Source organism: Tiliqua scincoides, chromosome 4 (genome assembly GCF_035046505.1).
Source record: "Tiliqua scincoides isolate rTilSci1 chromosome 4, rTilSci1.hap2, whole genome shotgun sequence".
Taxonomy (NCBI): domain Eukaryota; kingdom Metazoa; phylum Chordata; class Lepidosauria; order Squamata; family Scincidae; genus Tiliqua; species Tiliqua scincoides.
In genome coordinates, this window is record NC_089824.1 from 103,377,975 (window position 1) to 103,392,573 (window position 14,599).

Below are 14,599 nucleotides of genomic sequence, written 5' to 3' on the forward strand. Positions count from 1 at the left end.
ATGGTCTAGTTATGAGGACCATAGGTACCATTGAGGCTCTCAGATTTGGCAGCTCTTGAAGACACAGCCACACTAGTAGATTCTATAACGGCCTATTACCTGGGTCATATCAGTGTAACCCCATTGCTGGTGCAAGTCCACCAGAGGAAGGGACCAAAACTCTAGTGTGTCAGGGTAGGAGCAAGACCCAGTCAGAATGCCAGACTTTCTCAGACCTTGATTCCCCCTGCAATGATGGCATACAGTGCCTTCAGCAGGTGCAAGTTAAAACGCTCCCATTACAGTCAACAGAGAAACAAAACCCCACTGCCCAATAATCTCCTTCCATGTCACTGAGAGTCACAATAGAGTTTAGAATTTCAACTAAGGGTGAAAATAGACATTACTTAAACCACACGCCATGCAGCTGCATGTACGTTTATTTCCAATATGCCTTCAGTCTTACTTTTTCCCCTTCGTTTTTGCTCTTGTTTAAAAAAGGCAAATAGCAAATTTATCCATCTTCTAATAAAGACTTTGCTGTCATCCCGAAATCATTAGAATATTTTATCATTTAAACCATTTCATTGTTGTTTTCTGGGACAGTTCCGCTTCCTCATACGTGAGTAAAGATATTGGATTATGGTCTGCATAAATCATTGGCTCTGTATTGACATTTCATATTAGCAAATAAATTAGTTCAATTGTATTGTTTTAGTCATTGGCTTCCACAAAGATTTACCATCCGCTTCTAACAAATACAAACAAAATGCCCCCAAAATGTTATAAAATGTAAAGCACAACCCATCCTTGTGTAGTCACAACTGTGGGTGTAGCAAGGATGGACCAATGTGGGATTCAGTACAACAATCTTACAATCTTGATTGAAGTCAGAAGAGTAATCCGATGACCAGAAAGGCGGTATATAAATACCTAGTTGTTTTTATTATTATTATTATTATTATTATTATTATTATTATTATTATTATTATTCCCCCCTCTTCATTTTTATGTGGACCTGTTGTGAAGTTTTCACCCATGGCCATTTTTGGCAGGTGAAAGTCCCTCAGGAAGAATTGTGTAGGTTGAAATCACTCACTCACTCACACACACACATACACACACACAGAGGAGAGAGAGAGAGAGAGAGAGAGAGAGAATAAGGCTGTTCCTGCCAATTGCATCTTGGTTTCTAATCTTTTGGGGAAGTTATAGTGAATTCATTTCACTCAGAATATGAGACAAGAGTCAGCTTTTGATGTCCTTGCTGTCCTTGTGGACAATGTGGTCCTTGTGGACAATGTTTTCTGGAAGACAACAGAAATGATTCTTCCTTGAAACTGGGAGATTTTCAGTGGTGTTTAATACAGTAGAGCAGTGATTTTCAACCTTTTTCACCTCACGGCACACTGGCAAGGCAATAAAATGGTCAAGGCACTCCATCAGTTTTTTTTACAATTGGCAAGGCACACTGTGCTGTCAATGGGGGGCTCACATCCTCCAGTGGCCGTACTAATGAATAACCTTCTCCCAAATTCCCAGGGCACGCCTGGTGACCATTCACAGCACACCAGTGTGCCATGGCACAGTGGTTAAAAATGGCTGCAGAAGAGTATGATGTTTCATTGCACTAATTGAAACACTGTGTTTAATTTAGATGTGGGTATCTCCTCGATATCTTCCACAATCAGCTTCTCCAAGATTTCCCTCATTTCCTTCAGTATCCTTTTTTAACCTGTTGATGTTGAATAGTCTCCAGTTAGCTTCCAGCTTCTGATCTACCTAATACAACTTGTTTATTTAGATTTTATGTCTTGTAAAGGAAATTGCTCTTCAAATTTCTTCCTGGTGTATTAACAGTGAACTTGTGTTGCCAGAGTTTTTGTTCTTGTTTTAAATACCCCAATTAAGGCAAGACTGCCATCACTGGAGACACTTAAGATGAATGTTTTCAAATATCCAGGTTGACTTTCTAGAATCCAGACTTCCTGGGGTGCTGGTCACTGCAAAATATGTTCTACACGGATTCAAGCGAGTTCACATTTGATTATGAGTTCCTCTCATTGTCTAGCACAGACGACATTCTGTTTCTCACATAAGAGACTAATGTATGGCAGAGAGAGGCTCATATGACCTTAAAAGAATTTCGCCCAGTTGCTTTTCTAGCCAAGTCAATAACTTCTGGCACCAGCAATTATCGACTGGCTACACATTTGCTTAGAGGAGGTCACGTGACCTTTTGACCTAAAACACAGAAGAGGGAGAAGAAGATGTAGAGCTGCAAACAAAACAAGAGAGGATCATGGAACCAGGTAAATCATTGCATAACAATAGAACTCTGGATCCCTCAATGAATTGGATTGCAGTAGGTTCAGAACAGTCAAAAGGATACTTTACACAACACACAATCAACTTATGGAAATCACTGCCATAAGGTTTGGAGATGGACTCTAGCCAGGATGGTTCCTAGTGGTTTGGGAATTGGACTTAGACCGAGAAGATCCAGGTTCATATCGCCACCCAGGCATGAAGCTTCTTGGGTGGCCTTAGACCAGTCACTGTCTCTCAGCCTCACCTACCTCACAGGGTTGTTGTGAGGACAAAAGGAGAGGAGCAACTGTGTACAGCACCCTAAGCTCCTGGAGGAAGGGTAGTATAAAAATGTAAAAAATAAATAAAGGTTTATTTTAAAAAATTAAATCCTTTTATGACAGACAGATCTATCAATGGTTATAGGCAGTGATAGTGCAACATAGCCTCCATATGTAGACAACCCAAAATCACTGCGTACCAGATGATGAGACCAAACACGAGGAAAATGCTATGCTTTCATGTTCTGTTGGTGGGCTTCCTGAAGGAATATGGCTGGTCATTTTTGAAAACAAGATGAGCCCTTTGTCTGATCCAGCAGGGCTCTTCTTATATTCAAATGATCCTGTACTGAATCTTCTGCCTTTCCATGCCAGAGTTACAAATGTACACATCTTTGCTTGGCATTGGAATCACAGGCAAGTGCCAGGTAAGCTTCCCTGAGGAGGAAATTTCACAATTAGGGTGCCACAACCTAAAAGGTCTCTTGTTTGGGGGGAGGGGTGAGAGTAGAAGACAGAAGTGGAGCAATGCTTTTGCCCAGTTTGAGCTGTTGTGAGAGCTGTGCACTTTCTGTGAAAAGGCAGATTTGGGCCATACCTACAATATGTTGGTCACATTTGGACTCTATTACTGCAATAATCTACACGGGCCTGCCTTTGAAAAATGTTTGGAAGCATCAGTTTATACAGAATGCAGCAGGTAGAATTCTGATGGGAGCCCATATTAATGACCACATAATAATAAGTTTATGCTATCGTCATTGGTTCCCCATTTTTGTTTCTGAGCTCCATGCAAAGTGCTGCTTTTACTTCTAAAGCCGTATTAGTTTGGGATCAAGATCCATCCACCCGAACTGACTTGCACATTGAGATCACTGGATAAGGCTCTTTTTGGTGGCCTACCAGCACCAGAAGTATGCTGGGTCACATGAGAGGGCCTTAGAACGAATTACGAAGAAGAACACCTGGTTTCTACTCTGCTTGCTTTCGAACACTGGGTCAAGAAACCACTGTTCAAGAGAGCTTTTGGCCACCTAAACACTGGGTGATGTTTTCTTTCTATTGTTGTTTCAGTTTATATTGTCAAGGCCTCTCTGGCTTTATCTTGTTTTATTTACTGTTCTTTCCTGCAGTAGCATTGCTGCAGGGATGTGGGGGGTGTGTGTGGACCACACAGGGTGGTGCATTTGGGGAGGCACCGCTACCAGCCAAAATTGTGAAAATCTTGGTATTTTTGAATACCATCATATTATATATTATTCAGTGAGTAATTTAATTCAGAATGCACTGAAACAAAAGGCACTGAAATATCTGTACAATATTCTATCAAATGTTATAGGAAATAACCAGAAAAGGAAAACACAATTGCCTTATGTTACAAAAAGTGGATTTTCTTATCTCAAAAATGACCACCGAAACAGATTGTTCCGAGAGCCAATGTGTAATTATGAGATGGCAGGGAACCAATAAAATGTTAGTATGCGTCAGCTCTCATTCCACATATCAGAGTTAATACTAGAACTCTTAGAGCCCAATCCTGGGCTCAGTGCCGTGGCTTCGGGCCGCTGTGCACTGTCGCAAATGTGCCATAAGGTACATTTGTGAGCCTCACTGCCAGACTACCACCCATGCTAGCCCAGCAACGGCCGTGCTGGGCTAGCGCCGGGTTAGTGTGGGACAGGTGCCCAGCCTCTGCGGCTCGTGGTCTCACGGACAGCCAAGCAGGACGGATATGGGAGGAGGCATTCCCAGGAGGGGAAGGCCGGCGAGAAGCGGAGAAAGGGCAGGGGGAGGTGTGCCGGGGAGGTGGGGGGCGGGCGGGAGGTGTGCTGGGGGGAGGGAGGGAGGCAGCTCTGCTCCACCAGATCTAAGGCGCTACACGAGAGCCTTTACTACCGCCCTTTTGGTCGGTGGTAAAGTGAGTAGCCCCATTGCGGGGCTCCCGAGTTGCTTCCCGCGGTACCCCGGGGAGCACAGGATTCGGCGGCAGCCATTCTCAGTGCCACTGAGGCTGGGTGCCCCAGGCAGCTCAGGATTGGGCTGTTATTCAGTTGTGTGAGTGTCATCAGGTTAGCCACTGGTTTTTTTGTTGGTAACTGATTTGTTGGGTAACCTGTTATATATTTAAACAAATAAACAAACAAAATTAGTGGGGTTATACCAACCCTAGTGATCCCACTGCATTTTGGTGGTGCTTATGATATTGTAATTTAATCTATATGATCTGGTATGGGTGGAGCTCCATCATGGGGGGTGACGCAACTAGCTCTCATACTGGGTGATTCAAACCCTAGTGATACTTCTGATTTCATGCTATATTTTGTATGTATCATACCATGTTATTTTGTGAGCTGCCTTGGATGCCTTGAAAAGGAAGGAAGAGCAGGATAAAAATATGGCCACAGACAAATAACATTCAGTGACAGCTTGGATCTAGAGAACCATGAGAAGTGTTTCACTTATGGAACAGGATATCTAATGGTGTCTTATCTTTCATTTTTGATGGAGAGGAAAATTGGCAGAAATTGGGTGGACTTGTACAGGTGAAAGTGTTCTGCATTTGCACCCCGCCTCTGGTCCAACTGATAGTTTAAGGGCACAATCCAAAATGCCCCTTGGGCTGGCACAAGTCCTTTGCGCCAGCCCTGAGGGTGTTGTGAAAGTGCCATAAGGCACTTTCACACCACTGTGTGGGGAGGGAGGCTGGCACACAGCCATGGGCTGGTGCCTGGAGGCTAATGCGAGCCCCGCAGTGTTGGTGGAATGGTAAGCCCGTGCCAGCCAAGGCAGGCCAATGTGGGGGCTTGGGGTGGGCAGGGATGTGGATCCATGGGTGGGCCATGGCCGAGTGTGGGGCTAGAATCTGGCACTTGTGCCAGATCCTAACCCCAGTCCTTGGCAACCAGGACCAATTCCAGACTGCTTGGATTTGTCACCTCTTTAAGTGGTGCAAGTAGCCCCATTGGGGCTGCTGAGATGTTACCCAGGGTAAGGGGAATGAATAAGCAGCCCCAATCCTGCTCTGGATACAGGGCAGGCCAGCCAGCCTCCCTGTTCCAGTGCGGCTTAGGATTGGGCTGCCCAAAGAGTATAAAATGAGAAATTAATAACATATGAATTTGATTACAGTAGCTAGAGTCAGAGGGGGAACAACAAGGATAAAGACATTCCATGATGCAGCTGTCCATCATACACTCTGCTATGCCAATACAACAGAATCATCAGTATACCAGATTGGATTATGCATCATCACATTAGATCATACAGTCATTTCGCATGGCCTCTCTTTTTGCACAGTTCCTAGCCTATTTCTCTTAGAGAACTGGGGGCTTAGGATGGTTTTGGAATATTTGCTTTATTTACAAATAGAACATAGGAAGAACCAAGCAGCGAGTGCTTGCTACAAGACAGTACTCACTACTTCACATCAGAAGAATAACATTCAGAGACATACTTCAGATCAAATCCCCAGGCAGTACCCTCCTGTCTCTCTGCCGAACTGCAGACTGTTGTTTCACTACACATACACACACTTTACAACATTCCCTTTCCTTCTTTGGTGGGAGGGTGACCTTCTCCAAGCAGTGGTGTAGCTAAGCTGGGGCAGGGGCGTAAATTGCCCTGGATACCATATCTTGAGGGATGCCAACCTGCACTCCCAATGGCAGACCTGAGGTGAAGAAAGCTGCCTCCTGAGGCTTGGAAAGGCCTCACACGTCCTCCCCAAGCCTCAGGACCTCCAGGAGGCCTACTGAGGCCCTGGAAGACCATGTTCTGACTCCCTGAGAAGGCCTCATGAAGGCCTTAAGCAACGTGCTTCTGGTTTCCTGTGATAGTGGCCTTTCTAATGCTTTCTGAGGCCCGAGGGGAGGGTGTTAAAAACTTTTGTGCCCCTGGTGCCAGATGGCTTAGCAATGCCACTATCTCTGAGCTCAGATGACTGGCACTCAGGAAGATCTCCCAACCATTAACTTCCATTAAGGAAACATCACCTAAGCATCTTGGGCCAGTGTTCTAACAAAAGAGAAATGGCCAGGCCATCAGCCATGATGACATTCTTATTTTTCTTATTGTACTAGATCCTGGGATTCTTGATAGGGGCACAGCATTTCAGGCTTCACTGACATTGTCCAGCCATGGCTAGGTCCTTGTCAAAGTCAACCATAGCGGGAGTTAAACTCTAGCTTGGCTGGCTGGCATCCTGTCTTGTATGACACTACTGTGAGCCTTAACCTGTGTTCAGCAATGTCCTCCAGGCAGTCCAGGAAATGACCTCAAGGTCATTTGGTACCCAGGGACCATACCCCATGACAAAATTATTTTCAGTACAGTTGTGACATGAAATAATAATAATAATAATGGCCAGAGAAGCAGCACAGGAAGTGAACATTTTATTTTATTGAACTTTGTATGTATATGTATATGTATATATATACACATACTTTGTAAGCTTGTATATTTATATTTGTATAACTATACATGACTTTATAATTTTGTATTTATAAAATTATATATATGACGGGGAGGGGGAGGGATTGCAGAGGCTGAGCTGGGAGGAGGCAAAGGGAAGTTTGCAGAGGGGGAGGGGGAGGGTTTGCAGAGGGCGAGCAGGGAGGAGGCAAACGGAAGTATTGCTCTCCCTTGCAATACCGGGTCGATGGGACTCGTCAGCCTAGGAAGGCAGCTCATCTAAGAGAAGGAAACTCTGACCTCAAACCTCCACTGCCTTGTGGCTACATCCAGTTGTGGAAAAGGCTTCAGGAGTCAACCTCGAGGCAAAATCAGGAGCCGGAGTCCCTGAGGCAGTTCATGGCTGAACACAGTCACGTTCTGGCAACTCCTGTGACGCCGCTGGAACCAACCGTATTGGCTTCTGCCTTTCCATTGGACCATTTCAGCGATGTGGAGAGGGGGGATTTGCTGCATGGGTAACAGCCTATCTTCCATACCTTCTTTACCCAGGCTTCGTGCACTGGAGAGGACACTCCAACTTCGCCATACGGCGTCGGCACAACACGGGAAGCAGCAGTTTACCGGTTATAAGTCTTTGCTCGATTGGCGTAGAGCATGACGCCAGGGGCTGCTTCCGACGGTGGGAGAGATCATTGCATCTCATTGGGCAGCTACCGCCCGCCTTAAGCTGGGCAGTCCCCAGCCAGTAAGGTGTTGCCTCGCCACAGTCCGTTAACCTCATGGGGTGCGTGGGGTTTAGGGTGAAAACTGACAAGCGGATCGACAACTCTGCACCATGCAACAGAAAACAGAAAACTACTGCCCTAAAGCTGGGCACCTGGAACGTTAGGACAATGACACCTGGCTTCTCTGATGACCTGCAAGAAATAGACGACTCACGCAAAACAGCTGTCATCGACATTGAGCTGAGCAGACTGCAGATGGACATCATCGCCCTTCAAGAGACTAGGCTGCCAGATTCCGGATCTGTCAAGGAGTGAAATTTCTCATTTTTCTGGCAGGGAAAACCACCAAACGAAACCAGGGAACATGGCGTTGGCTTTGCGGTCAGAAATACCCTGCTGAAATCCATCATCCCATCTACTGTGGGAAGTGAAAGAATTTTGTCCCTGCAGCTCCAGTCATCAGCAGGACCTGTCACTCTCATCAGTGCTTATGCACCGACTCTGTCGTCTCCAGCAGAAGCCAAAGACAAATTCTATGATGACCTGGCCACCACTGTCAAGAAAATCCCTGTAAAAGAGCCATTGTTCATCCTTGGCGACTTCAATGCTAGAGTTGGTGCTGATAACAGTTCATGGCCCACTTGCTTAGGTCAGTTTGGCACTGGGAGGATGAACGAAAATGGCCAACGCCTGCTAGAGTTTTGCTGTCATCACGGTCTCTGTGTCAGCAACACATTCTTCAACACAAAGCCCCAACATAGAGTCTCTTGGAGACATCCAAGATCAAAGCACTGGCACCAGCTCGACCTGATCCTCACCAGACGCTCCAGCCTTCCCAGCATCAAGATCACACGAAGTTATCATGGTGCTGCCTGCGACACTGACCACTCCCTGGTGTGCAGCAGAGTGAAACTGCAAACAAAGCGACTGTATCACACGAAAAAGGAAGGAAGACCTCGCATTGATACCAGCAAGACCCGGGATCAGAGAAAAGTGGAGGAATTCGCACAAGCGCTTGAGGAATCTCTTCCAGGCCCGGCCGACGCAAACGCATCCAACAGATGGGAACATTTCAAGAATACCGTTTACAACACCGCCTTGTCCATATTCGGCAAGAAGACCAACAAGGCGGCAGACTGGTTTGAAGCCCACTCTGAGGAGTTGACACCAGTCATTGAGGAAAAGAGGAGAGCTCAAGCAGCATGCAAGGCCTGTCCCAGTGAGCGCAACCTGCAGGTCCTCCGAACTGCTCGCAGCAAAGTCCAACAGACTGCCAGGAGATGTGCTAACGACTACTGGCTCCAGCTCTGTTCCGAGATACAGATAGCAGCTGACACGGGCAACATCAAGGGGATGTATGATGGTATCAAGCAGGCCCTAGGTCCAACACAGAGGAAAATTGCCCCTCTGAAGTCTGCAACAGGCGAGGTCATCCAGGATCGGGCGCAGCAGATGGAACGCTGGGTGCAGCACTACTCTGAGCTATATTCCAGAGAAAATGTAGTCACCGAAGAAGCACTGAACAACATTGAGTGCCTGCCTGTGCTGGAAGAGCTTGACAGTGAACCAACCCTAGAAGAACTTCCCGTGGCCCTGGACTCCCTTGCCTTTGGCAAGGCACCTGGAAAAGACAGCATCCCTGCTGAAGTCCTAAAATGCTGCAAAGAGATAATCGTCACTGAGCTGCATGAAATCCTCTGTCTCTGCTGGAGAGAAGGTGGAGTACCTCAAGACATGAGGGATGCAAACATCATCACGCTGTACAAGAACAAAGGTGACAGGGGTGACTGCAACAACTACCGTGGCATCTCTCTCCTTAGTGTTGTAGGAAAGCTGTTTGCCCGAGTTGTACTAAAGAGGCTCCAGGTACTTGCAGAGAGCGTCTATCCAGAATCGCAGTGTGGATTCCGAGCCAACAGGTCCACCACTGATATGGTATTCTCCCTTAGACAACTGCAGGAGAAATGCAGGGAACAATGACAGCCACTCTTTATAGCCTTCATAGATCTCACAAAGGCTTTCGACCTGGTCAGCAGAGACGGCCTCTTCAAGATTCTCCCCAAGATTGGATGTCCACCCAGGCTCCTCAGCATCATCAGATCTTTCCACAAGGACATGAAGGGCACTGTTGTCTTTGATGGCTCCACATCAGACCCTTTTGACATCCGAAGCGGAGTGAAGCAGGGCTGTGTTCTTGCACCAACCTTGTTTGGGATTTTCTTCGCTGTCCTGCTGAAGCAGGCCTTTGGAACTGCAACAGAAGGCATCTATCTCCGGACCAGATCAGACGGAAAGCTCTTCAACCTCTCCAGACTGAGAGCAAAATCCAAAGTCCAGCTGAAATGTCTGCGTGACTTCCTCTTTGCCGACGATGCAGCTGTCACTACCCACTCTGCCAAAGATCTCCAGCAGCTCATGGATCGTTTTAGCAAGGCCTGCCAAGATTTTGGACTGACAATCAGCCTGAAGAAAACACAGGTCATGGTTCAGGATGTGGACTCACCTCCCTGCATTACAATCTCTGAGCATGAACTGGAGGTTGTCCATGACTTTGTGTACCTTGGCTCAAAGATCTCCGACACTCTTTCTCTCAATACCGAGCTAAACAAGCGCATCGGTAAAGCAGCTACCACGTTTTCCAGACTCACAAAGAGAGTCTGGTCCAACAAGAAGCTGACGGAACATACCAAGATCCAGGTCTACAGAGCTTGCGTCCTGAGTACACTTCTGTACTGCAGCGAGTCATGGACTCTTCGCTCACAACAGGAGAGGAAACTGAGTGCTTTCCACATGCGCTGCCTCCGATGCATCCTCGGCATCACCTGGCAGGACAAAGTTCCAAACAACACAGTCCTGGAACGTGCTGGAATCCCTAGCATGTATTCACTGCTGAAACAGAGACGCCTGCGTTGGCTTGGTCATGTCGTGAGAATGGATGATGGCCGGATCCCAAAGGATCTCCTCTATGGAGAACTTGTGCAAGGAAAGCGCCCTACAGGTAGACCACAGCTGCGATACAAGGACATCTGCAAGAGGGATCTGAAGGCCTTAGGGATGGACCTCAACAAGTGGGAAACCCTGGCCTCTGAGCGGCCTGCTTGGAGGCAGGCTGTGCAGCATGGCCTTTCCCAGTTTGAAGAGACACTTTGCCAACAGTCTGAGGCTAAGAGGCAAAGAAGGAAGGCCCATAGCCAGGGAGACAGACCAGGGACAGACTGCACTTGCTCCCGGTGTGGAAGGGATTGTCACTCCCGGATTGGCCTTTTCAGCCACACTAGACGCTGTGCCAGAACCACCTTTCAGAGCGCGATACCGTAGTCTTTCGAGACTGAAGGTTGCCAATACCTGATTTATAATAATATCAATGAAGAATTGGAAAGTAAGTTTAAAAGAAAAAAGTTTTCTTCTTGAAAAAGAAGTTTAAACATCTTGGAGCGGCCTCTTGGACACGCACTTTCAGCCTGGCACCCAGGTCCATCCACCCCCTGGTCATTCTCTTCAAATGCCTCTGCCTCCAGGCACCTGTCATTCAGCTATATACAGTTCTAGGGACATAGCCTGAGTCCACCCCCTTGCCTTCATGATCTCAGCAGTGTATGAACACCCCCTCACACAGTCGTAGCCTCTCTCTAAGGACTGAGGAGCTGGCTAGAACAGAAGGGCTCAGCTCCCTCCCATAATCACTGTTGTGAAGGAGAGGGCATCTTGTTCTTCAGAGCCCACCCACACTGTGCTCGATCTGTCCTGACTCTGTGGGAGGGACTGTGCTATTTGCAGCTTCCCATACAGGAGAGGTAGGAAGGAGAGGATGCAAGTGTGTGCTGGAGGAGGAAAGGGAAAATGGAGCTTCCTTCCCAACCTCATGATGAGTCTAGGCTGGGGTCAGACAGGTTGGCATTGGAACCCATATGGACTGCTGAGTATAGTCAAGAGTCCTGACCACCCAGAAGATGGCAGCTGAGGAGACCCTGAGCGCATACAATTGTTTATACACTTGTCTGCTGGTGTGGAGGGCTTGGATCCCTGTGACTTGAATATGAAATGGTGTCCTTTTTGTGTCACTACCAGTTTTGTGGCTTTTTGAGACACTGAAATGATCTTTATTTGGGCATAAGAAGAAGAATAATGCCCTCTTTTGTATGCTAAAGTCGCTTTTCCCCCCAAGACTGATCAGTTAATGACCCAATTCTTCCTGAAGCCCCATTCTGGGAAATGCTTATCCCTAGATAGCAGAAGCCCCCCTCTCTTTCTCTCTCTCTCCCTCCCCCACACACGCCACCTTTCCCCAGGCAAAAGCACTCTCTCTCATTGCTTATGGCTGCAATCCTATCCACTGCTTTTCTTGGGAATAAGCTCCACTGACTATGGGACAACCTCTGAGTAGACATACCTAGAATTGGGCTCTCAGGGCCCAATTCCATCCAATTAATCAGTACTGGTGCAGTTGTGCTAGTGAGGTGGGTGTGGTGGAGGGGCAGTCACTGGGACCTTCTCAAGGCATGAGAACATGTGTTCCCCTACCAAGAGGCTGCATTGTGGCTACACCTGGACTGGAAAGTAGAATAGGATTGGGCCCTCAGGTTGCAATCCTATCCACACTTTCCTGGGAGTAAGCCCCACTAATGGGACTTACTTCTGAGTAGACATGCCTAGGATTGGGCTCTCAGGTTGCAGTCCTGTCCACACTTTCCTGGGAGGAAGCCCCACTGACTCTAATGGGACTGACTTCTGAGTAGACAAGCCTAGGCTTGGACTCTGTGTCCCTAACCACTGGCAAGCCCCGGCACGTTCCCACGAAGGCTCCCCCCAACTTGCTTGGGTGGAGCTAGACACGAGGACCGTCTCAGAAGCCGTGAGATCCTCGGAGCCGCGGCCGTGCAGCCTCCGCCGCCTCCTCCCGCAAGCCGCAGCACTTCAAAGTTTTGCATCTCACTTCGGCTGGCTGGTGCGTGCGTGCTGTGTGTGTGCTTTTAAAGGGGAAGCAGCGCAACAGGCACCACTGCTGCCGGCATGCGGGGGGGCAGGGATCGCGGGAGCCCGGAGCCCCCAAGAAGGGAGGCAAGTCCCTGCTTGCAAGCGGGAGAGCCGGCCAGACGCTGCGACGCTTGGGGTGGGGGGAGCGGAGCTGCCCTGGCGACTGTGGGCGCGCATCCGTGGCGGAGCAGGCGCCCCCGAGCCCTCCTTTGATGAGCGCCGGCCGGCCCAAGCGGCTCCGGAAGCTGCATTAGTCTCGCTGGGGGGGGGGGGGGCGATGGGAGCGCCCGAGACGAGGGCAGAGGCAGAGGCGGAGGAGGAGGAGAAAGCGGGCAGCTCCGGGGCGCCCGCGCCGAGAGTCCGGTCCGGGTTTTGCCTGCAGCTCCGGCAGCCAGAGCAAGCGGCAGCCCTTTGCAACGTGGTGCGCCTGTCTCGGTCCTGGCAGAGCGAGGATGTAGAGGTGGGTTTGCCGGGAAGGAGCTGCTGGCGAGGAAGAGCCGCCTCCAGCTCGGCCAACTCCGCCGCCACCCCGCCTGGGCCACCTCCGCCCCCGCCCTGCTCGCCGCCACCCTCGGAACGGGCTTCGCGGCCACCCCCTCCTGATGTGCGGGGCGAGGAGGCGGCCGCCCCCGGGGTCCCTTTCTTCGCGGGGACACCTTCGGGGCAGGTGCTGCCGCCGCCGCTGAGACCGTCCTCGCCGTGCACGCTCCGCATTTGGATCGCTAATCCCCCGGCTGGCGACGAGTGCGCACACGGACTGCCCGCCTGGAGTGGCGGTGGCTGCAGCTCCGGCTCCGGCTCGGCTCCCGTCCCTCCCCCTTCCTGCTGGCGACTGCTGCGGCCGCTTCTGTCCCTGCTCCGGACCGCTCTGCCTCCGGTAGGTGCCTGCCGGGGGCAGCCTGGAACGGCCTCCCGGCTCCGTGGGCGCGATCTGCAGACGCGGGCGGGGAGGAGGGGAAAGTCTCTCGGAAAAGTTTGCGGCGCTGGAAGGATTCCCTCTCCTTGCGGGGCTGCCGGGCGAGTGGCGCAGGTCCCCGGGCTGGCTCCCTTCCACCTTCCCCTCGCCCGCCTGCCTCCCTCCCTGCCTGCCTTCCTTCCGGGGAGGTGTTGCTGCTGCTCCTGCCGCCGCCACTGCTGCAGCCACGCCGGTCTCAGATCAGTGGCTCCAGACAAAAAGCCAGGGGGGAATTTGGGGTGTGCGCCGCGTGCGCTTCTCGGCAGCGCCGGCGGAGAAAGAGCAGCCTCGGGAGGTCCCCCCCTTCCCAGCAGGCAGGCGATCGCTCCCCACCCCACCAAGTCTCCTAAAACCAGCCCGGGGCAGAGACCTGCGCTGCTTTTCCGACAAGCCAGGATCCGGCGGAGTCCTGTAAGTGGAGCTCCGAGGAGGGCTGAGGGGGTGCGTGTGGGGGGGGGGTTTCTGGCTTTCTGGGGGTTGTTTTGGGGGCGGGCGGCGGAGGGGAGCAGCAGTGCGCGCTCGGCTGGTGGCTGCTGCCGCCGCCAAGCACCAAAGTTTTGTTGGGCTGCAATCCCAGCCACACTTTCCTGGGAGTAAGCCCCATAGGCTATAATGGGACTTACTTCTGAGAAGACAGGCATAGGCTTGGGCTCTGAGGCTGCCATCCTATCCATGCTTACCTGGGAGTAAGCCCCAAGGACTAGAGTGGGAGTGAGTAGAAAGGCGTAGGATTGGGCTGCAACCCCCCTGCACGGTCGGTCCCTCCTTTGGGGGCGACAGATGCAGTTTGCAAGGCGCGGGGCTCTCTTCCGTCCCTTCCCCCCTCTCCGGCCACTGCATTGGAGACCCAGAGCCCCCCCTCCTTCGCCCCCGCCCCCCGGGCCGCCTAATCGGTGCTTCGTTTCCCAGGTTACAGCCGCGGTGTCTGCAGCCAGCCAGGCAGGCAGGCAGGCCGGCGTTGG

General features: G+C 50.4%; 1 protein-coding gene across 4 annotated transcripts in view; it reads left to right on the forward strand.

The window, feature by feature from the left end:
- Positions 1–13,128: 13,128 nt before the first annotated feature.
- CXXC5 (CXXC finger protein 5) overlaps positions 13,129–14,599 on the forward strand; it is an 89,403-nt gene continuing 87,932 nt past the window's right edge. For 2 of the 4 annotated variants that reach the window (XM_066624322.1, XM_066624324.1), the window contains exon 1: positions 13,129–13,559. The gene's annotated coding sequence lies outside the window, so the exon portion shown is untranslated. Of the gene's footprint in view, positions 13,560–13,875; positions 14,049–14,599 lie in introns of those variants that run through there. The other 2 variants (XM_066624323.1, XM_066624326.1) reach the window with 1 other exon arrangement.